This window comes from Bubalus bubalis, chromosome 17 (genome assembly GCF_019923935.1).
Source record: "Bubalus bubalis isolate 160015118507 breed Murrah chromosome 17, NDDB_SH_1, whole genome shotgun sequence".
NCBI classification, from domain to species: domain Eukaryota; kingdom Metazoa; phylum Chordata; class Mammalia; order Artiodactyla; family Bovidae; genus Bubalus; species Bubalus bubalis.
The window spans coordinates 1350966-1375478 of record NC_059173.1 but is presented as its reverse complement, the minus strand read 5'-3'; the positions used below and the strand labels follow the sequence as shown (position 1 = coordinate 1375478).

Below are 24513 nucleotides of genomic sequence, written 5' to 3'. Positions count from 1 at the left end.
GGAGGACTCCTGCGGGACCCCGCTCCCTCTGCTCACGCCTCTGCGGGGCGCCGCCAATCAGCGCCCGGGGCGGTGTGCGCTGTGACCGGGAGGGTCAATGGACCTTCCGGCCGCACCTTGGACTCCGGCCCAGCGCCCTGGACACGGACTGAGGGCACCAGAGGAGGGGAGCCTGGGCTGGAGGCCGCGCCGCTGCCCTCTGAGGCCTGGTTTCTAGAGTTGAGGGGGGCCAGGCCGCGCCTCCCCCCACAGGGACCCTTGCGCCATCGGGTGGCCAATAACCACGGAGCGGATGCGATCAGCGAGGGGCGGACGGGTGGGTGTCCCTACAGGCTCCCTGGGTGAGATGGGGAGGGGGTCTGGACTGCCTCCCAGAGGCCAGGGTGAGTTCCCAGGACGTGAGGAGCCCCTGAGTCCAGCCCACCCGAGAGCCGGGCAGTGCGGCCCAATGGGGCAGGCGCCTGCAGGGCCGGTCTGGTCAGCCACTCGCAGGCCTGGCCACCCCGGACGCTGAAAGAATCGTCGCGGGGTTGTTTGCCTGTCAAAGGAGATGGGGAGAACGGGGTGGGGGGCCCAGAGCGGGTGCCTGGGGCCAGGCTGGAGGGACGCTGCAGAAGCGCTTTGCGCAGGTCTGGGGCGTTGATTTGATGCCTGCTCATGGGCAGTTTCCAGTATCTGGTGGAGACGCCTTTCACGAATGCAGCCTTTGAGGGCTGGCAGTGCGTAAGGCTCCTAGATAAGGGCGTTGCGCAGATCAGTAAGACCTGGCACCTTTCCCCCCTGGTTTCAGGTAGGGACAGATTCTGCAAATACAGCAGATTGAAAAACAAGCCACGGCTTATTTATTTGGCTGCCCCGGGTCTTGGGTGGCAGCTCGGACTGTCTTTAGTTGCAGCGCCTGAACTCTTGGCTGCGGCTGGTGGCCAGCAGGATCCAGTTCCCTGTGCTGGTTGCGGTTTGGTCGGCAGATGATGCCGGACTCTGTGGTACTCCATGGACTGTAGCCCGCCAGGCTCCTCTGTCCATGGGATTCTCCAGGCAAGAATACTGGAGTGGGTTGTCATTTCCTCCTCTAGAGGATCTTCCCAACCCAGGGGTGGAACCAGGGTATACTTCATTTCCCTGCATTGACAGGCGGGTCGTGTCTGACTCTTTGAGACCCCATGGACTGTAGCCCGCCAGGCTCCTCTGTCCATGGGATTCTCCAGGCAAGAATACTGGAGTGGGTTACCATTTCCTCCTCCAGAGGATCTTCCCTACCCAGGGATTGATTCCCTACCGAGTGTTTTATGTCTCCTGCTCTGGCAGGTGGGTTCTTTACCAGCACTGTCTGGGAAGCCCTGGGATCAAACTGGAGCACCCTGTGTTGGGAGCGCAGTCTTAGCCAGTGGACCACCAGGGAGGTCCCAATACAGCAGATTTGAATAATTCGGTTTGAAAAACACAAGATGCCTTGGAGCTCACAGGAAAGGGTGATTTCTGGCATAGAAAGGGAGATAATTCAAGACCTCAAAGTAGAGGCCTTATTGCCAACTCAGAATGCCTCAGAGGGAATTTGAGCCTCCCTTCTTCCGCCTGCTCTTATCTTCTATTGTGGTATTTCCTAGTTTAGTTAATGGCCTCACTGCCCACTCATTTGCCAAGCCTTTGAGAGTCATCCCCGGCTCCTCCATGTTCTTGCTCCCATACAATCAAGTTCTGCTAAATTTATCTCCTGCCTTTTGTTAAACTCTTTCCCTCTCCCACCTCATGCCTGCAATCATGTCATCTTTTGCTTGAATCGCTGCCAGTCTTCTAACTTGACTCCTTACCCCTGATGTCTATCCTTGGTTGTCCTTCTAAAACTAACATCGTAACATCCTTTATACTCTCTTTTATTATCTTCCTGCTTAGAATGACCTACCATCTTCTGTTTTGTGACCTCTTACTCATCCTCCAAGACAAAGCTTACATATCCCTTCCTGTTAAGTCTCCTCCAGTTGCTCCAGGAGAAGTTAGACTCCACTAACCCTTTATGGATACCTCTATTAGAGCATTTTTCAAACACTATTATGTAATTATTTCTGAGCTCTAGGCAGGAACTGGATCTGATCTACTTTTGTATCTTCAGGGCTTTGGCACTGAATAAATGACTGCTGAAGAATTAAAGCTGAAGGGATCAAGGACAGATTCATTAAAGTGATGACATTTGAGCTGGACCTTGAAGCAGAAGGAGAAACTCTTATTACAGTTAAATTGCTTAATCCATCTTGCCCTATTGTTTGGTGACAGGTCATTCACCCTAGGTCATTATAAACCAGAGCTTCACAAATATGAAACATGTATTTGAGAAGGATTAAAAAAATTATGTTAAATTTTTTTTAATTTACCCAATTAATTTTCATTCTAAATAATAAGACGCTTGACTAGATTCTTCTGTGGTAATGAGTAAAACAGATAATAGGCTCTGCCCTAGTTCTCTTTGCAAATCCAGCCAAATCCCAAAGGTTCTAACTGCGTGCAAACACACTACAGGGAGGGACTCTCCTTGTTATGAACACCAGCGCTCTCTGTGGCGATACGGTTTGGTTTATGGATGTGTAATAATTCGGTAGTTGTATACAACATGAACAGGAAGGATGGAATAGGGGTCATTTGCTGACGTATAGTTCTTCAAAGATTCAAAGCATGTGATACTAACATTTTAAAAATCGGGGTTTTGTTATATTTTTTGTTTGAAGTGTCGTTTTATAGAGGAAAAAAGAGCCTTATACCAGGAGTCAGGAAGTTTGTAGTTTAGTCTGGGTTCTACCATGACCTCAGTCTTCCTGTTGTAAGAAAGACGGGGAAGGGAAGAAATCTGGGAATACAGTGTGTAGAAACTAAGCCTTTTCTAATTCTAATAAAATATGAGTCTAACAATCTAGTCACATATAAACTTATCTATTTACATGCATGTTCATGACAGAGTTTCATTATAGAGGCTGGTTTTATAGACAGAGCTGATTTGTTAAAGATGTATCCGTTTGTTTTAGGTGTTACTTTTAAATTCATAGTGTACATTAATTTTAATTCTTAGAGAAGGCACTTAGGGTACTGTGGACTGTGCTCATCAACATTTGAAAGATTTGAATGATTTTATGATCATCACTGGTGAGCAGTCCCTGCCCAAGCCATGACATGGAGACCCATCTTCCTCTTTTCTCCTGTGAACCAAAAGGGCCGCTTGTGACCCACTTAGCACTTCACAGCACACAAAAGCTCTTGCCTCTTTGTCCCACTTGATCCTCTCAGTGTCACTGTGAACTGTGGGCAGCAGGAGATATGAAGAAGAGGGGGCAGGAACACACAGAAGAACTGTACAAAAAGATCTTCACCACCAAGATAATCACAGCGGTGTGATCACTCACCTGGAGCCAGACATCCTGGAACGTGAAGTCAAGTGGGCCTTAGGAAGCATCACTACGAACAAAGCTAGGGGAGGTGATGGAATTCCAGTGGAGCTCTTTCAAATCCTGAAAGGTGATGCTGTGAAAGTGCTGCACTCAATATGCCAAAAAATTTGGAAAACTCAGCAGTGGCCACAGGACTGGAAAAGGTCCGTTTTCATTCCAATCCCAAAGAAAGGCAATGCCAAAGAATGCTTAAACTACCGCACAAGTGCCCTCATCCCACATGCTAGTAAAGTAATGCTCAAAATTCTCCAAGCCAGGCTTCAGCAATATGTGAACTGTGAACTTCCTGATGTTCAAGCTGGTTTTAGAAAAGGCAGAGGAACCAGAGATCAAATTGCCAACATCTGCTGGATCATCGAAAAAGCAAGAGAGTTCCAGAAAAACATCTATTTCTGCTTTATTGACTATGCCAAAGCCTTTGACTGTGTGGATCACAATAAACTGTGGAAAATTCTGAAAGAGATGGGAATACCAGACCACCTGACCTGCCTCTTGAGAAACCGATATGCAGATCAGGAAGCAACTGTTAGAACTGGACATGGAACAACAGACTGGTTCCAAATAGGAAAAGGAGTACGTCAAGGCTGTATATTGTCACCCTGCTTATTTAACTTCTATGCAGAGTACATCAGGAGAAACGCTGAACTGGAAGAAACACAAGCTGGAATCAAGATTGCCAGGAGAAATATCAATAACCTCAGATATGCAGATGACACCACCCTTCTGGCAGAAAGTGAAGAGGAACTAAAAAGCCTCTTGATGAAAGTGAAAGTGGAGAGTGAAAAAGTTGGCTTAAAGCTCAACATTCAGAAAACGAAGATCATGGCATCCGGTCCCATCACTTCATGGGAAATAGATGGGGAAACGGTGGAAACAGTGTCAGACTTTATTTTTTTGGGCTCCAAAATCACTGCAGATGGTGACTGCACCCATGAAATTAAAAGATGCTTACTCCTTGGAAGGAAAGTTATGACCAACCTAGATAGCATATTCAAAAACAGAGACATTACTTTGCCAACAAAGGTCCGTCTAGTCAAGGCTATGGTTTTTCCAGGGGTCATGTATGGATGTGAGAGTTGGACTGTGAAGAAGGCTGAACGCCGAAGAATTGATGCTTTTGAAGTGTGGTGTTGGAGAAGACTCTTGAGAGTCCCTTGGACTGCAAGGAGATCCAACCAGTCCATTCTGAAGGAGATCAGCCCTGGGATTCCTTTGGAAGGAATGATGCTAAAGCTGAAACTCCAGTACTCTGGCCTCCTCATGCAAAGAGTTGACTTACTGCAAAAGACTCTGATGCTGGGAGGGCTTGGGGGCAGGAGGAGAAGGGGACGACAGAGGATGAGATGGCTGGATGGCATCACCGACTCGATGGACATGAGTCTCAGTGAACTCCGGGAGTTGGTGATGGACAGGGAGGCCTGGCGTGCTGCAATTCATGGGGTCGCAAAGAGTCAGACACAACTAAGGGAGTGAACTGAACTGAACTGTGGGGGAGGAGTTCTTGGTATTTGTCAGATTTCCAAATTAAACATGATACTTACTGGAAGTAAAAATACAGGCGCCAATATTTCACTTGTAGTCAGTCAAGAGGGAAAGACCTTAAGGGACACGATTTCTAAAGGCCCAGTGTCTGGGTTAGCTTGTCCCTATATGGTGCTCCTTAGCTCAGAAATTATAGCTCTTCTTCTTTGCTAGGGTGTATTTTATTGTTAATATTACTATCCTTGTGTATACTTAAGTGACTCACACGAAAGAGTTTTGGCATGGTGCACCCAAGTTGCCTGAAAATGGATTTTGTAGTAGAGCAGGGCCCGCCCAGGCAATATGGTGACATATGGAGTTTTCATGGTTTTTCCCGTCATGTATGGATGTGAGAGTTGGACCATAAAGAAAGCTGAGTGCTGAAGAATTGATGCTTTTGAACTGTAGTGCTGGAGAAGACTCTTGAGAGTCCCTTGGACTACAAGGAGATCCAACCAGTGACTCCTAAAGGAAATCAGTCCTGAATATTCAATGGAAGGACTGATGCTGAAGCTCCAATACTTTGGCCACCTGAGGCAAAGAACTGACTCATTGGAAAAGACCCTGACGCTGGGGAAGATTGAGGGCAGGAGGAGAAGGGGACGACAGAGGATGAGATGGTTGGATGGCATCACCGCCTCAATGGACATGAGTTTGAGCAAACTCCGGGAGTTGGTGATGGACAGGGAGGCCTGGTGTGCCGCAGTCCATGGGGTCGAGAAGAGTCAGAGACGACTGAGGGACTGAACTGAACTGATGGAGTTTCATTGTCTCTTTTCGAGGAGCTTAAACTTTTGTTCCTTGTTTTTGCTTTGAATCCATTGCTTCTGCCTTCATGACTAGCCCTGCCCATCCCTGCAAGGCCTTCCTTACCCTCAGTAAACTTTCATAGTCCATGTTAATGTTAGCTGACCAACGCTAAAATGCAGTGATCACCTCCATTTAGTGGGAGATCCGACGGAAGGGAGCTCTGATGACAGAAGTGTCAGGTATGAGAAAAAATCCTAAGATGAATATTTAAATCAGGAGACCTCACCCCTCAGGAAACGTCATTCAGTAGCCTCATTTTTTTCTGGAATATGACCTATGTGATACATCTTATACATTCCTATTGCTACGTATACATCCATGCACAGGCTCTGATCATCTGAATTACTTCAACCAAGTCACGATCAGTCTTCCTGCCTCCCAACTTCAAGTTCCTCCTTGGCCTTGGTGCCCAGAGTGATCTGCTCTTGAGCAGCACGTCATTAGTTTAGGCCAAAGCCCAGGGTGGCGGCGTCAGGCCCTCTGACTCGGCCTCGTTCTGTGCTGTAACCCCGCCCTGCCCGCACTTTGGGCTCCAGCCCCATCGACTGCTTCTAGTCGCACAGACGCTGCACCGTTTCATGCCTCTGTCTTTGCTCAGCTTTTTATTCAGCTGGAAAATTCTCACCCAGACCTTACGATTCAATTCAGGTATCTCCTCTTCAACAAATCCTTTCCTGGCTCCTCAGGGTTGCTGAAGTTCCCACTTCTGTGTTTCCATATTATTGAAGCTATTAAGTTTCTTGAGGATAGCAGTATGACATGCCTTTGGAAATAAAGTGCTTTGTGTATAATTGGAGCTCAACAAATGATTGTTGAAGTGAATTAAACACCATATAAATATTTATAAGTGTTTATAAGTCACAGGGTCCTTTTGTAGCTAAATATTTAGCCTGCTTTTTAAAAAGACCACCCATAGCAGTGGCAGCTTCATAATTGTCTCCTTTTCAGCTGTCTTTACACCTCTTTACATCTCTGACCCAAGTCCTGGATGGATGCACACAGCCGTCCAAGTCCTGGGGCAACTTCTGTAACAGTATTGTTGAGGGGAAGAAGTCTGCCTTCATGGGCTACTTCATGTAGCTCTGTTTACTGGGAGGTTGCAAGTTCAACATGTCATCGTCAATCCCTCTTTGATTATCTCCTCACCCATAGTCCCTTGGATTAGGAGTTTGGCAGGATCTTTAGCCATCACTGGCTTGAGTTGAAGATAACACACATCAGGCCTCATCTTCAGAAATGTCCTAGCTACAGGTAACACACAGATCCCTGTGGCTTCCCAGGTGGTGCTAGAGGTAAAGAACCCGCCTGCCAGCGCAGGAGATGTAGGAGACACAGCTTCTATTCCCGGGTCGGGAAGATCCCCTGGAGGAGGGCATGGAAACCCACTCCAGTATTCTTGGCTGGAGAATCCCATGGACACAGGAGCCTGACTGGCTCCGGTCCATAGGATTGCGAAGAGTCAAACAGGATTGAGACGACTTAGCATGCAAGGTAACAGACAGCTGCCTACGTGCGTCTTGAGAAACAATGTGGTATAAAGAAAGAGCGTTGAATTGGGTGTATAAATAGACTCTAATCCTGGTTTTGCTATTAAGCAACTGCAGCTTTAGATAAATTACTTGATATCTCTTCCTGATCTCTGAAGTTAAAGGGACTAATTCTCATAAGTTTTATGATGGCTAGAGTTTAGCTTTTCACTGAGCTCCCCCCCTCCTTTTTTTAATCTATATGGCAGGGGCAAGTGGAGAACGTGTGGCTGGCAGCTAGAGGAGTGCTCCTTGGCCAGGAGTGCTCTGAGGCCAGGACCAGGACACTCTTGTGTTAGAGCGCCATGGCCTAGGGGGAACTGCACCAGACTAGAAATCCCAGGGCTTGGGGTTCTGTCCTGGTTCTCCCCCAGGACAAGTCATGACCTTTCTAGCTCTGTTTCTGCATCTATAAATGAGTATGACAATACCCACTCTGCTTTCTTGAATTGAAATAATCAAATAAGCGAAGTGGAAATATCTTTGCAAATCTACAAAGGAGTATTTTTTCAAGATATTTGTAATCAAGGAAAAGGTGTTCAGGTATAATATTCCCATGGAAAATCATAAATATACCATCCTTAATGTACTGGATGCTTATCTTTGGGGTATTTTTCCGTGGTGATAGTATCTTTGTATTGAATCATTTATACTCTTTCTGCCAGTTCTTCTGGTAATCAAAAGCATACATGTAACAGACGAGTAACTTTGAAGAAGGCGGCATTCCGAGGGAAGCCGAAATAAATCAAAGTTGACTTGCCTAAGCTGAAACCTAGTCCCTGACCCATCATTAGTGTGTCTAATCATTTGGGCTAGCAACCTAAACACAGGTTGATGCATCATTAGGAATGCAAAATCCTAGGTTGAATTTTTGGGACCCAAGTTTCATGAAGTTTCAACGTGGTAAAATGAAACTTTTTGAACCTTCCTTCCAACTTCCTGCTCTCCCTAAAACAATGACATGAATATGCAGTGAGCTTAGCAGCAATATGTGCGGCATTTAGGGGTGTTTGGCTGTTCATAAACTCAGTGTGAGCGGACTGAGTGTTGTAGCTGCAGAAAAGCTGATTTAGTCTTCAGGCTGCATTATGAGAGGGTTAGTGTCCAGAACACACCTGTAATCTGTCTGTCTCTGGGCTATATGTGTGGCGTATAGATCATTTTGAGTACAGCCAGAAAAGAGAGAGATGACGCTGGTGAGACCATCTCATAGCAGCGAATGGTTGAAGGCACTGGGGACATTTATCCAGCAAAACAAACACAGGAATGATATTGTCACTTGGTTCAGATCTCTGGAGTGGGCCGTGTGTAAGAGGCTTATATTTGTTCCATATGGCCCTAAGGAGAGGCGCTGGAGTCAATGGGTAGAAACACAGGGAGGTGCATTTCAGCCCCAGTTCTTCCAGCAGGGGATTCAAAGATGAAACTGACTGCCTCTGTAGGCAGTGAGTTCTCAGTCATTCTGAGTGTTCAAGCATGGTCCCCATGGCCACTTGGTGGGAGTGTTGTAGAAGAAAGTCAGCCATCAGATGGGTAGTTGGACCAGATAGTCCGTGATTTGAACATATTGCTTTAACATGAACCAAAAAACAAACAAACAAAAAAACCCTTAGGGATATCAAATCCAAAGAGCCACAAATAGACCATAGACCAGTTAGATAGTTTGGTTTCTGAAGAAGTGAAAGTCAAGGTGAATCTGTTACTGAAGAACCAGGTGATGGGAAGAGTTTAGCAAGGCTCGCAGCAGCAGTGGAAGTCGTGTTTGTCAGAGTGTATTTGTTTGGCTTGGTTGGTTTTAATCAAAAAGGAGCACTTTAATTGCTAGCAGTGTGGACCTAGATTCTGGGACCTAACAGTGCCTGATCAGGTTGCAACATCTAACCTGTGGTTGTGAAGAGTTTTTTCACCTTGAAAGTGGTTGTGTCTGGCGATCAGTTAGGGCAGAAACACCGCGTAGGGATTGAGAGACCCTGCACGCAGCTGCACGCAGCCTGAGGGCAAAGCGAGTGAACATGGGCGGGAAGGTACCTGTTAATCCAGACCAGTCAGGCTTGTGTTCCATCCACAGACAACCAGTATCTAAAGGTCATCAGCGCTGAAGCCGGGTAGACTGTGCTGGAGAGGCGGTGCCGCATGCTTCTTATCCACTGCAAAGGGCTTGCGGGATCGCAGTAGGTGCCAGATTCTCTGCTTCCCCAATGGCTTTCCCAGTGGCAAATTCTGTCCTTAGTCCCGGGATCTGAGTCCCACTTTAGATTTCAACCTTGCTGCTAGCCCTGCCTGAATAATTAATGTCCCAAGTCAAATAACTAGTCTGCCATGGTTGGGGCATTAAACACGTTTGCACTCCAGTTCAGTAACTGAATTTAGGTTTTGTTTCTTGGATCCAATCTCTTTCTGGCATGCCTCCTTTTAAACCTAGCACTGCCAACGGCTTGAGTCTCATTCTGCTCGCTGGGCCCTGCTAGCTGTGGACAGACTCCAACACAGACCACTTCCTGCCACCGCCAGATCCCGGCGCCCCAGAGGCGCACCTTTGGGTCTGTGTGTGCGGCAGGTTTAGGCTTCCATTCCCTAAGACATGAAGCACCCCCTTCGTCATCAGGAGGCTTCTTACAGCCCTAAGTTTCTCCCTGGTCAACGGAGTTGATTTGACCATGCCCTCCGCCTCTGGGAGCCAAACTGGTGCCGGCTTGTGCCCGGAGCGTGCCGCAAGAGGCCATCTTCCACATCAGCCTCTTCCATCACGAGCCAGCAAGAGCTTCCTGAACATGAGACCATGCGTCCTTCTGAACCTCTAGGCAGTGCTTCTGGGCTCCCCAGCCCCATCTCTGTTTACTTAACTGGATGATTTTCCTGTCTAGACTCCAAAGAGTTAAGTGTTAGCTGTCCACGGCAAGCTGCACAGCTTGTCTCTCAAGGATCATACAGACGTTTAACATTTATTCCCTTCATTGGTTAGTTTTGTAAACGTGTATTGAGTAAGCCAGACAACTGGGCCAAGCACTGGGGTCAAACGTGGATAAGTCCTGTGGTGCTCTTTCTCCTAATCTAATAATGGTACCTGTTTATCCAGTGCCTGCTGTGTGCCAGGCCTCCAAGTGACACTCTTCACAGAGGATGTCACCATGTCACAGGAGTGATGTGAGAGGGGAGGAGGAAAAGCTGGGCAGTTTGTATTACAGACATGAGGCTCCAGAGACAGCACATGGTTAGTGCTTAATAAACAGTAGCTGTGTTTACCATGTTGGGCGGTAACATTACCAAAAGGGCCACACAGGTCCAGAGGTGGGGGAACAAGCATCTGAGCCAGAAGGCTATGTGGAGGACACAGGAAGGTCGATCCAAGAAGGGGGAAAAGCAGGACTGCAAGCAGAAAAGGGGTGGCCATTACAGAGTAGCCGGTGTGTCTGGGGCACCAGCATAGATAAACAGCCGCACTGGACCCGTGTTCGGCAAGACGGAATTCTAGAGACATGTGCTGAAGAAATATTCTAGCCATGAAACCTTGTATTGTATTCACAGGAGAAGATGCATGAAGTCGTAAAAACCGGAAGGGTAAGACAAGCCTGAAAATTATCCAACTAAAGGAAGGAAGATTGCAGACTGCTTAGTCACCTGAAGAGAGAGAGAGACCTTGCAAAATGAGAAGCGATGATTGCATCACTTAAGTGAACATTGATCAATGCGTTTGGCAGGACAAGTGGAAATGTTTTTCTCTTAAATAATTCAAGCCTGCCAGGCTTCCAACCCAGTTTAAGATAGTATAATCATCTGCTATATATAAATGTGTATGGTGTTCCAGTGTTGAAGGAGTAGAGTTTAAAGGAGGAATAAATAAAACTTTCTGTATTCAGCAGAGAGTTCATGAATAAAGCCCTGCTGGCAGATACATGAGAACCTTCAGCTGAACACATTATCCTAAGGAGAAGGGAATACTATTTGCTTGTTGACCTGGATTGTAACATACTTAAAACCATATTATCAGGAGACAGGCCTGATGATTTAAAGATATTTGTTTCTAATGTTCTATATTTTTATGAGGTAGACTTAATTCAAGATCTATTACAGACTTTTCATGGCTGGTTGTTCATGTTTTCTCAAATCAATAGATACAGAAAATGATGGGGAAATAAATGAAATTAAAAGACTATTACAACCATGACCATACAAGACAAGATGATACAGTAACAATGCTGTTTAATAACGTCCCCAAACATTGGGTCATTTTATCAAAAGCAGTGTGGTACGGTGGTGAAATCATGTTTTAAAATTCCCAACTCTGCTATGTATTAGTTTTATAACCTTGAGAAAGTAACTTTTCTGAACCTTCTTTTTAATTTTTTAAAAAGTTTATTTTTAATTGGAGGATAATTGCTTTACAATATTGGGTTGGCGTCTGCTTTGCGATACTCTTTTCAGCAGCGTGAGTCCGCCGTAATTGCACATGTGCCTGCTCCCTCTTGAGCCTCCTGCCACCTCCCACCCCTCCGGGTGCTGCAGAGCACGGGGCTGTGCCCGTGTCGCACAGCAGCTCCCCGTCACCAGCTATGTCTCACGTGGCGGTGTGTACGTTCCAATGCTGCTCTCTCGGTTGTCTCACCCTCTCCTTCCCCCGTCGTGTCCAGAGGCTATTCTGCAAGCCTGCGTCTCTGTTCCTGTCTGCACCTTCTTTTACTCTTCTTTAGCATAAGATGACGGAGAAGGCAATGGCACCCAACTCCAGTACTCTTGCCTGGAAAATCCCACGGACGGAGGAGCCTGGTAGGCTGCAGTCCTTGGGGTCACACAGAATTGGACACGACTGAAGCGACTTAGCAGCAGCAGCAGCAGCAGCAGCAGCATAAGATGATAATACTTGCTTCTATGGCTGCTTCAAGAGTTAAATGAAAACCAGGTCTGTGAAATAATCAGCAGTATGATGCCCCACTCTTGGTAGGGATATCCCTTCCCCATAGCGATGGAGCCATTCCTTGGAATATTTGAAAAGTCCCTGTGGATGTTGCCTGGGTCACAGCTTCTGGAACAACTTTAGTGCTGATAAGGTTTTTTTTTTTTTTTTTTCTGAGAGTGGATTTTATTTTTGAAAAAACATCAAGAGCTAAATTATTGGATGATGAGGTTGGAGGTTTTAACAGAGCGTGATGGTGAAGTCTGGATTGTAGATTGACCATGAATGCAACTCTGACAGAAGAGTTTCAGAGAAGTGATGAGCAAACACAGCGTTTTTGGAATCGGTTTTGGATAGATAAATTCTTGTGTGTTTCAGCTTTGTTATGTTCTACCTCATTTCTGTAGAAAGGATGATGCAAGAGAGAATTGATAACAGAAACTAGCAAAATGTGAGGAGAAAAATAAAACACAGAGGCCATCCTACCGGCAGAGAGTTTATTAAAATATTTGAAATTCTTTCGTTATGTACGACTCAGGGCTGCGCGCTAACAATGTTAAAAAATTATCTTGTTTCCAAGTCTTGGTGTATTGGGCTTCCCTGGTGGCTCAGTGGTAAAGAATCTGCCTGCCAATGCAGGAGACATGGGTTTGATCCCTGATCTGGGAAGGTCCCACATGCCGCAGAGCAACCAAGTCGAGGGCCGCAGCTGTTGAGCCTGTGCCTTAGAGCCCGGGAGCTGCAGCTGCTGAAGCCTGCGCACCCCCGGGCCCGTGCTTCACAGCAAGAGAGGCTGCTACCACGCGAAGCCTGAGGACCACAGCTAGAGAGCAGCCCCTGTTCGCCAACACCGGAGAAAAGCCCTCGCTGCAACAAAGACCCAGTACAGCCAAGAGGAAATAAAATGATTTTTAAACACATCTTCCTGTGTTAAGGCCTGTCACGTTCTCCAGCCCTGCTTTGTCTTCAACTCAGTGTCGCCATCAAATGAATTCATCGCCTCTCACTAATGTCTTCCTCTCGGGCTTCCAGGCGTAAAAACGTGTCTGATTCTCTTACATTAATCGTTTCTAGAATTAGAAATCTAGAATGTTTTGTCTTCTGCCTCTTTTCCAGTCTTACTGCATCCACCATCACCGCTTCACTTGCGGGCTTTTGCCTGGGTGGCTGTCCTCGCCAGGAGGCTGATTTCCTAATTTCTCCGATTCTGGTGCTTTTGTCTGACAGAGCCTTTTCCTTTAATCTAATACTTTTACTCCCACGTCCTTATGTATTTGTTACAGCACCTAACACATGGCTGTGTGAGTGACTGCTTCTGAGATATTCATTGGCGCCCATCTCTGGACACTGAGCTTTCTGAAAGCAGGAGTGATCTTCTTTGCCTTTGACTCCAGTACCCTTGCCTGGAAAACCCCATGGATGGGGGAGCCTGGTGGGCTGCAGTCCATGGGGTCGCTAAGAGTCGGACACGACTGAGCGTCTTCACTTTCACTTTTCCCTTTCATGCATTGGAGAAGGAAATGGCAACGCACTCCAGTGTTCTTGCCTGGAAAACCCCAGGGACGGGGGAGCCTGGTGGGCTGCCGTCTATGGGGTCGCACAGAGTCGGACGCGACTGAAGCGCCTTAGCAGCAGCAGCAGTATTATTATAGTTTTTGTATATGACAGTTTCTGTATTGTTAGAGCACTCAAAAAAGTTACTACTTTATCTGGTCAGACTCCTATTTCCTTGACCTCTTCTCTCCGGGTTGGCCTCACTGGTCCCCAGCATCACCCGCCACTGCCGCTGGCCCAGGCTTCTTTCTGTGGGCAAACACTCTGCCCTTCCCGCCCCGGAGCGCCCGTGCCTTCTGTGGCTCCCTCGCCGTCCTCGCCTCACCCTCCCTTCAGGTCCTTGGGAAGCCTTTTTCCTCCGTGCGGTCTCCACCAGACGCTCCGCCTTACGCTCCAGAAGCCCCGCCTTACGCTCCAGAAGCCCCGCCTTACGCTCCAGAAGCCCCGCCTTACGCTCCAGAAGCCCCGCCTTACGCTCCAGAAGCCCCGCCTTACGCTCCAGAAGCCCCGCCTTACGCTCCAGAAGCCCCGCCTTACGCTCCAGAAGCCCCGCCTTACGCTCACTCCTCGCCGCGTGAGCTCCTCTGGCCTTTCGAGTTTGCATCTCAGCTTAGGCGCTTAATAGCCTTGGGTTTGTTTCGTCTCTCCAAAAAGAGTAAAAGCTCTTTGAGGACAGGAACCACCTTATATTCCTTTCATATTCTCTACTGCACACGGCATGGTACTGCGCGTGTATTCATATAATAACCTTTCTTTTTTTCTTTATTTTATTGACATACAGTTGACGTACAATGTTCCAGGTGCACAGCAGGGTGATTCAGTGGTACATATATACATATATTATTTTTGAAATTATTTTCCATTATAGGTTATTACAAGATATTGACTATAGCTCCCTGCGCTATACAGTAAACCTTTGTGGCTTGTTGCCTATTTTTTTTAATTAGAAATCTAGCATTCTATTCCTACTAAGTCAAACAAATGGAATCAAAATGTCATAATTTTTTTAGTTAGGCAACAATTTGTAAGTTTTCTAAAACATATATATTATACATGTATATATACATGTGTATATATATATACACACCAAAGTTTTTCTACTAAAGACTTGAGAAAGAACACCAAAAAAAAAAAAGATGGAAAAATTGGAAAACATAAACTAAATGAAATGGGAGCACTGAATATGAAGTGGAAGAAGTGGAACAAACAGGATAAAAGTAAAAGATCGTCATATAGTCCCGTTGTTTTTAAACATGGCTGCTCATTAGAGACACATCTGGAGCTCTGGTGAAAAAAGCAGTACCTGGGCATTTGTATTTTTCAAAAAATACCAAATAATTCTGTTATGCAGGATTTTAAAAAATGATTACAAGTTTTTCTATTAATGGGTAGTTTTGGTGATCTAGAGTTATATTATTTTTCTGTTGACCAATCATGATACAATAGTATTACGTAACAGTTGCATAATCACAATAGTAAAAGATGTTTATCAGTTTTCATAACCAACAGTCAGACAAAAAATAACTACAGTTGTAAGCCATAATGGAAACGTGATTAACCTAACAATATAAAATAATTACATACAAGTTTTGGGGGTGTCAGAAAGTGAAGAGGAACTAAAAAGCCTCTTGATGAAGGTGAAAGAGGAGAGTGAAAAAGTTGGCTTAAAGCTCAACATTCAGAAAACGAAGATAATGCCATCTGCTCCCATCACTTCGTGGGGAATAGATGGGGAAACAATGGAAACAGTGTCAGACTTTATTTTTTTTGGGCTCCAAAATCACTGCAGATGGTGACTGCAGCCATGAAATTAGAAGATGCTTACTCCTTGGAAGGAAAGTTATGACCAACCTAGATAGCATGTTGAAAGGCAGAGACATTACTTTGCCAACAAAGGTCTGTCTAGTCAAGGCTATGGTTTTTCCTGTGGTCATGTATGGATGTGAGAGTTGGACTGTGAAGAAAGCTGAGTGCCAAAGAATTGATGCTTTTGAACTGTGGTGTTGGAGAAGACTCTTGAGAGTCCCTTGGACTGCAAGGAGATCCAACCAGTCCATTCTGAAGATCAGCCCTGGGATTTCTTTGGAAGGAATGATGCTAAAGCTGAAACTCCAATACTTTGGCCACCTCATGAGAAGAGTTGACTCATGGGAAAAGACTCTGATTCTGGGAGGGATTGGGGGTAGGAGGAGAAGGGGACGACAGAGGATGAGATGGCTGCATCACCGACTCAATGGACATGAGTCTGAGTGAACTCCGGGAGTTGGTGATGGACAGGGAGGCCTGGCATGCTGCGATTCATGGGGTCACAAAGAGTCGGACACGACTGAGCGACTGAAATGAACTGAACTGGGGGGCGTCAAGCAGAGTGATGTGTAAGTGAAAGTGTATACGTGCACACGTTGCATTCACCCAGCCAGTCTGTGTCTTTTCGTTGGTGTGTTTAACCCGTTTGCGTTTAAGGTGATTATGGATATATGTGATCTCATTACTGTTTCATAATTGTTTTGGGTTTATTTTCTGTAGGTTGTTTCCTGGCTGGAGAAGTTCCTTTAGTATTTGTTGTAAGCTGGTTTGGTGGTGCTGAATTCTCTTAACTTTTGGTCGTCTGGAAAGCTTTTGACGTCTCCATCAAATCTGAAGGAGAGTCCTGCTGGATAGAGTATTCTTGGTTGTAGGTTCTTCCGTTTCATCACTTTAAATATGTTGTGCCATTCGCTTTTGACTTGCAGAGCTTCTGCTGAGAAATCCGCTGACAGCCTGATGGGAGTTCCCTTGTATGTCATTTGCCATTTTTCCTTTGTTTCTTTTAGTACTTTTTATCCTTATCTTTAATTTTTGTCGGTTTGATTACTGACTGTCTCAGTGTGTTCCTCCTTGGGTTCATCCTGCCTGGGACTCTCTGTGCTTCCTGGACTTGGTTGACCATTTCGTTTCCCGTGTTAGGGAAGTTTTTCCGCTGTTATCTCTTCAGATATTTTTCAGGGCCTTTCTGTTCTCCTTCTGGGATCCCTGTGGTGCGAATGTTGGTGCGTTTAGTGCTGTCCCAGAGGTCTCTTAGGCTGTCTTCATTTGTTTTCATTCTTTTTCTGTATTCTGCTCTGTGGTGGTAATGTCCACCATTCTGTCTTCCGGGTCACTTATCCCTTTTCTGCGTCAGTTATTCTGCTGTTGATTCCTTCCTTCTAGAGTATTGTTCATCTGTGTTTGTTCTTTAGCTCTTCTCGGTCTTTGGTAAACGTTTCCTGCATCTTCTCCATTGTTTTCCCGAGATCCAGGATCATCTTCACAATCATTATTCTGAATTCTTTTCTGGAAGGTTGCCTATCTCCATTTCATTTAGTTGTTTTTCTGGAGTTTTATCTTGTTCCTTCATCTGGGACATAACTTTCTGCTTTTTCATCCTGATTAATTTTCTATACTGGGGTTTCTGTTTTAGCCACTGTGGGACTGTGGTTTTTCTTGCTTCTTCTGTCTGCCCTCTGATGGAAGAGGCTAAGAGGCTTCTGTAAGCTTCCTGATGGGAGGGACTGGCAATGGGAAAAACTGGGTCTTGCTCTGGTGGGCAGGGCCTTGCTGAGTAAAGCTTTAATCCAATTATCTGCTAATGTGCTCCCTCCCTGGTCATTGTTTGGCCTGTGAGACCCAGCCCTGGGGTCTGCAGGGCTCTATGGTAAGGTTAATGGCAACTCCAAGAGGGCTTATGCCAAGGGGGCACCTTCCCAGCCTGCTGCGGCCAGGGCCCTGTCCTCCGGGTGAGCTCCTGTTGGCCTGCGCCTGCGCAGGAGGCCCTCCAACGCCAGCAGGTCATTTGGCTCAGCCTCCAGTGGGGTTGCCGCTCCTTTCTGCCGGGGCTCCGTGTGGGCAAGATTTGTTTGTGCCCTCCAAGACTGAAGTCTGTTTCCCCCCGTCTTGTGGACGTCCTACAGTCAAATCCTGCTGGCCTTCAGGGTCGGGTTCCCTGGGGATTCCCAGTCCCCTTGTTGGATCCCCGGGCTGGGAAGCCTGCTGTGGGGTTCAGAACTTTCACAGCAGTGGGAGAACTTCTTTGGAATTATTGTTTTCCAGTCTGTGGTCGCCCACTCAGTGGGTGTGGGGTGTGATTTTTATCATGATTGTCCCCTCCCACCATCTCACCGCAGCTTCTTCTTTGGACGTGGGGTCTCTTTTTGGGGGGGTTCCAGCATCCTCCTGTTGATGGTTTTGACAGCTAGTTCAGCAACTCTTGCAGGAGGAGATGAGCACACGTCTTTCACCTCTGCCATCTTCCACATAATAACCTTTCTTGATGTATATTTTTGGGTGCATATTACTAATGTACTTTAGAAAGTATATGTATTTGCAGCAAGATACGGTAATTGAAAATGAGGTGCCTTCATTCTAATAGGGAGCTAGGAATATAAATATTCAGGATGTCCCTTGGTCACTGCTCTGGAAGTTTTATGAAAAGATGATTTATATGCTCAGATCTATTAATTAGATAAATCATGGATCTGTGCAGAGGGTGAGCAGGGTGAGTAACTAGAAGTAAAGGCTTCCAGTCTGCAGCATAAGCTGAGACATGGCCAAACCCTGATCTAAAGAGGTGGAGAGGTTAAATTCAGAAGATACTGTGGAAATAAAAATCAAAGAGATTTGTGTTCACTCAAATGGCGTATGGAAGATAGGGACATTCGAGATGAGTAGGCTTCTTTCTTGAGCCTTGGCTTAATGGTGACACCATTTAGGAAGCAGGAGCCATGAGTGAAAAAGCAAATTTGGAAATTTAGATGCTCATGGGTCTTCCAAAGACACATCCCTGTGAACAGTTGGAAACTTGGGTCTGGGGCCTATGCTTTAGAACTGGGACTAGAGAGAGTGAGAGTCAGAGGTCTAATAAGCACGTAGTGATTGCTGAATCCATGGGCATAGAAGAGACCACCCAGAGACAGGGCGCAGGGAGATGAGAGGTGAAGAGCAGTGAGACAGAAAGTTCAGGGGAATTGGAGGAGATGCAGAAAGGAGCAGGTCATCCGAGGTCAGAGTGCTGGGCGGCGGTTAATGGTGCAGTGGCGTCAGCTCTCAAGCGTGTATTGAACTGGGGAAAGTATTAAAATGGGCTGAGCTGGTCCCTGGTAGGAGTTTAGTGCATAATGGCCAAAGTGAATTGAGTAGGGGAACAGAAGGGCCCAAAGTGAGGATAAAGTGTGAATCTGCTTGGAGCGAGAGGAAGGAGAGAGAACAGTTTATTGTTTGAGGGTGAGACACGGCTTTTTTTTTAATGAAGGTGTTTTGAACATTTTTTGTGAAGGGAGGAAAGGGACCTGGGAGAGAGAGGACAGTGGCAGCTGTGAGCTGCTGCTGGGTTGCTTCAGTCGTGTCCGACTCTTTTGCAACCTCACAGACTAGCCTTCCGGGCTCCTCTGTCCATGCGGTTCCAGCAAGAATACTGGATTGGGTTGCCTTTTCCTTCTCTAAAAGCTCTTCCCCACCCCGGGGTTGAACCTGCGGTTCTTAGGTCTCCTGCATTGACGGGGTTCTTGACCATGAGCGCCACCTGGGAGGCCCATCCGTTGTGTGCTAGGGGGCCCTTTACACATTCCTTCAACCCATTCTCATATCATCTTGAAGTGGGGCCCCCCATCCACATGACGTGTGAGGCTCGGCTCAGTCAACGAACTTGACCAGAGGGGTGAGGGTTTGTCTGACTGCAAAGACCAGACTCCACCAGCACGTGTTGCTCCTTCCACACGCTCACTCCCCTCGGTATAATCTGTTGGTCTGGGCGAAGAAGGGAGTGGGAAGGAAGGGGGCCACGGTCATTGTGTCGCGACGACCTGGGTGCAGCGGGGACACCGACTTCATGACAGGAGGCAGGGCAAGGCCTGAGCATGACCTGCAGAAGCTGAGCGACACGGCGAGCCTTAGTGGTCTCGTCTTGAGAGGGAGGGGCAGGGAAGGACACTGAGGTCAGAAACACTTGCTGGACGATTGACAATTAGAAATTATAAATGGCAACCCACTCCAGTATTCTTGCTGGAAAATCCCATGGACAGAGGAGCCTCTTAGGCTGTAATCCATGGGGTTGCAAAGAGTTGGACAAGACTGAGTGACTTCACTTTCACTTTCAGCTGTGTTTAAGATGCTTTGGTTAAAAAAAAGGTAAACTTGGTTAAAAGATATCAAAAATTCTTACAAAAACACCTGTCGGAAGTTGCTTTCACTTTCTTGGGATTTCAAGGAGAAGGCAAAAGAGAGGCAAGTTAATACTAGAAAAAAGAAGTCCCTTTAAAAGGGCAGGAAGAATTAAGAGGCCAGTGTATTATGAAGAAAGCCTAGGAAAGTATTTTTATGTTTATATAAAGCTCCAATCCCTAAAGAATAAAGAGTAAGATATGAACGAGCTCCAGATCCTTAAGATGAGTCAGAGAACCCACGGCCTCTGCTACAGCTGAGAGAGGGCATTGGACCTTGGAGTGGAGAGCCCTACCTCAGCGCCCAGCTCTGTGACCAAGCACATCCCATCCCCTCATCAGGCCTGTTTTCTCAGCTGCAAAAGCTGCGGGTCGGTCTCTGAGCTCTAAAGTGCCTTTGAGCTCGGAATGTCTGTACTGGTGCTGGACACAGTCCGGCACGATGGTGAGGAGCACAGGCTCGGCACAGTGCTTACGTTAAATCTCCCCGCCTCACGCCCAGGCTGCGGGACCGGAGGCGAGGTATCAGCTGCCCTGGGCCTCGGTTTTCTCATTTGTAAACGAGGAATATTCCTAGTAACACCCCCACTGGGTCGTTGTGAAGATTCAGTGAAAACAGTCTATACACAGAGCCTGACAGCAGGAAGTACTAGATAAATATAAGCTGGTGCAGTCGCACATGCTGTTACTCTGGTACCCTTTTGCCACCAGAGAGCACACACCACTTTGCACCTACATCTTGAGGAGAAGAAGGCAAACGGAATTAACCAATCGGAGTTTGCCAGGTTCCCCTTTGGGAAAGGAATGAAAGGAATCTTCAAAGATTGGAGTTGTCAGGACCTCTGGGTTATGATCCAGCCACAGTCGGCTGTCAGAGTTTTCCCACAGCTCAGTGGAAAGTCACTGAAGGCTTCCTGAAAGCCGTGCCCCCGCCTCCTGTTTCTCTGCTAGGAGGCACAGCTGAGCCTGGAGTCTGAGTCTGCTGGTATCCAGCAGGGGCAAGATCTGAGCAGCCTGCTGGGCTCGGCGTCCACAGCCCTGAGTGTCCGCCGCGCTGCAGACTGCAGCCTGTGAGTTTGTTGTCAACCCAGAGGTAGGGCGTACAGAAGAGAAGTCAGGGGCCCAGATTATTTTTCTAGGCAGGAGCAGTGACGTAGTAACTCAGGTTACTTTGCAATTCAGAATCTCGCGTCTCTGTTGTGCACGCTATTCTCTGCCCCTCTCTGTGGGTAGACTTAAGATTATGGATGTGACCTCAGAAGATAGCATACATTACTGACAGTAGATTTTCATGTTTTCTCAAATTACCCCAACAGAGCCTTCACCTCTTTGTGACTGGCCATGGTTTAAACAGAAATGGAAACATCTACACATTTGCTTTTAGTCCTGACATCTTTTGAAATATTTCTAGATCACTTTCCCTAATTTGAATTCAGTGTCTCTCTAACGGACTGAGTGTTTCTCAAGCTTCCTGTTCTTAGCCTTGCAGAGGAAACTAGTTTCTTGATCACCATGATGTTAAAGTAAAAGCTGCTGATCTGGGCCGGCGCTCACTTTCTTTCTCATGGTTCCCTTTCCAAGAGCAGGCAGCATAGGTCCAGATCTGGCCTGGATATTCCCGCGCATTGAGGCTTACTCAGTGTACGAATACAATTTGAAACCGAGGCCTCTTGTCTAGATATGAACTCCGTTTATGGCTAACCCCAGACTTGACACTGGAGCCGTTCACAGGCCGACATTGGTTGTCATCACGCCTCCTGACAGCATTTAGTGGTTCTGGTGCCTCCAAGCTGAAAAATTCTGCCTTTGGCCTCATTACCTGTCTGTGTATTCTTTTGTCTTTAAGTAGATCACTGGGGTCCCTCCCTGCCCTTTGCAGAATAATTAACTTCATGGTACTTGAAATGCCATATAATATACAGCATTTTTACATAAAGAAAATGAGGCCCAGAGGCTTCTCTGGTGGCTCAGTGGTAAGGAATCCGCCTGCCAATGCAGGAGACATGGGTTTGATCCGTGATCCGGAAAGATCCCACATACCGTGGAGCAGCTAAGCCCGTGGGCCACAACCACTGAGCCTGTTCATAGAGCCCAGACACGCAACCACTGAGCCTGTTCATAGAGCCCAGACCCGCAACCACTGAGCCTCTTCATAGAGCCCAGACCCGCAACCACTGAGCCTCTTCATAGAGCCCAGACCCGCAACCACTGAGCCTCTTCATAGAGCCCAGACCCGCAACCACTGAGCCTCTTCATAGAGCCCAGACCCGCAACCACTGAGCCTCTTCATAGAGCCCAGACCCGCAACCACTGAGCCTGTTCATAGAGCCCAGACCCGCAACCACTGAGCCTCTTCATAGAGCCCAGACCCGCAACCACTGAGCCTCTTCATAGAGCCCAGACCCGCAACCACTGAGCCTCTTCATAGAGCCCAGACCCGCAACCACTGAGCCTCTTCGTAGAGCCCAGACCCGCAACCACTGAGCCTGGGCCCCATATCGCGAGAGTAGCCCCCGCTCTCTGCAACTAGAGAAAAGCCCACACAGGAGCAGAGACCCAGCACAGCCAATAAATAAATAAGCAAAATTACTTTTTAAAAACGGAGGCCCAGAAAAGGTAATGACTTGTCCAGGTTCATATAAGCACTTCTCCACAGGGGTCAAGCCCAGAGTGCTGACTTCTCTAGATCCTGCACCATACTGATGGTGTTAACTAGCAAGCATCTTCTTTTAAAGGAGAGGTTAAGCTGAGTGGAGGTAAGGAGACCTTCGTGAAGAAAGGACAGGGCTGAAGGAGGTTGGAACCCAGGCAGGGGTCGGGCACTGTGTAGGCAGAAGGCCCGGGGAAGCAGTGAGTGCCCGACTGAGGGTGGAGCAGGGGGCCCCCGGGTAAGCACGGCACGCAGAGTGAGCCGGGAGACCACCGCAGCGCACTTGGCCCGCTTGGAAATGCTCACCCGGCCAAACAGATACAGCTGCCCATCCGGATCTTATTATTTCCACAGCTGTGATTTAACTGCTGCTTATCTCTCCTCTAGGAGATTCCTTGGAATGAAACCAATGGGAGATGAGGGTTTGGAGGAGTCTCATCGGAGCAGATGGGCCAGCAGCAGCCAGAAAGCTTGTTGCCTTTGGCCGAGAGCACCGTCCTGGATCTGAACGTCTTGTGAGTAAACCCCAGCAGGCTCAGCCTTGAGCCCCAGTGAAGCTGTCCTGCGTCTCCTTGAAGAAGGACCTCATGTGCTCTCACATCTTCCCCCCCCTCACGCTGATGCAGAAAATCACGTTCTCAGAGAACTCATCCGTTTGAACTATGGTGCTGGGAGCAGCCCCAGCTGCATTGCTTCTTAGTTCTGTTGGTCCTTGGGTATATTTAGAAGTTCGCTGCACGGAAGGTCAGGAGACTGGGTTCTGGTTCTGACTGAGCCACCTGTTTTCCTTGGGACCTTAGGCAAATTGCTCCTCCTTAGGCGACGGTTTTCTCACCTGAAAGGTTGTTTATAGGAACATTATCTCTGTTTGTGAAATGGTCACTGTTATCTACCAGACTTAATCTCATAAGTACTGTTATTGTCCCCGTTACAGATAGGAAACCGAGGCTTGGAATTCTCCTACCCTGACCATCTTATTTCAATTGCCAACCCCTACCCTGGCCAAGATCTTCCCTGTAACTTAGATGGTAAAGAATCTGCCTGCAATGCAGGATACCTGGGTTCGATCCCTGGGTCAGGAAGATCCTCTGGAGAAGGGACTGACAGTCCACTCCAGTATTCTTGCCTGGGGAATCCCACGGATAGAGGAGCCTGACTGGCTACAGTTCGTGGGGTCACAAAGAGTCCGACACGACTAAGTGACTAATCCACACCCACACACCCTGGCCAAAGAATCGATGCTTTTGAACTGTGGTGTTGGAGAAAACTCTTGAGAGTCCCTTGGACTACAAGGAGATCCAAACAGTCAATCCTAAAGGAAATCAGTTCTGAATATTCATTGGAAGGACTGATGCTGAAGCTGAAACTCCTATACTTTGGCCTTCTTATGTGAAGAGCTGACTCATTTGAAAAGACCCTGATGCTGGGAAAGATTGAAGGCAGGAGAAGGGGGTGACAGAGGATGAGATGGCTGGATGGCACCACCAACTCAATGGCCATGTGTTTGGGTGGACTCCGGGAGTTGGTGATGGACAGGGAGGCCTGGCAGGCTGCAGTCCATGGGGCCACAAAGAGTCGGACACGACTGAGCGACTGAACTGTACTGAACCCTGACCAGCAGTCCTTTCTCTGCCTTATTTTAGCCATAGCATTTCCTACCACCTGAAATATGATATATTTTACTTTTTGGTTTTCCCCCTGTCTCTGCAAGCTCTCTTAGGGAATGGATTTTGTTTTGTTATTGTCATGCATTGCTATGTTCCCAGAGCCTAAAAAAATGCCTGGCACACAGTAGCCACTCAAATACTGGTTGAATGAAAAAAAATGAATGAATGAATTCTTGGTAGCAGTATAAATTGGTAGACTCCATAGAAAAATCGATTTAGCAATGTTAATATTTAACATGCATTAACCTTTTGAACCTGTAATACCAGAGCTAGGAATTTCTCCTGTT

The 24513-nt window shown here is 47.1% G+C and overlaps 1 long non-coding RNA gene across 1 annotated transcript; it reads left to right on the top strand.

The window, feature by feature from the left end:
• The first annotated feature begins 125 nt into the window (after window positions 1-125).
• LOC112579869 lies at window positions 126-23705 on the top strand. The gene is made up of 3 exons (XR_003104160.3): window positions 126-316; window positions 22947-23074; window positions 23494-23705. It is a non-coding gene; the product is annotated as an uncharacterized LOC112579869 (long non-coding RNA).
• Window positions 23706-24513: the final 808 nt, after the last annotated feature.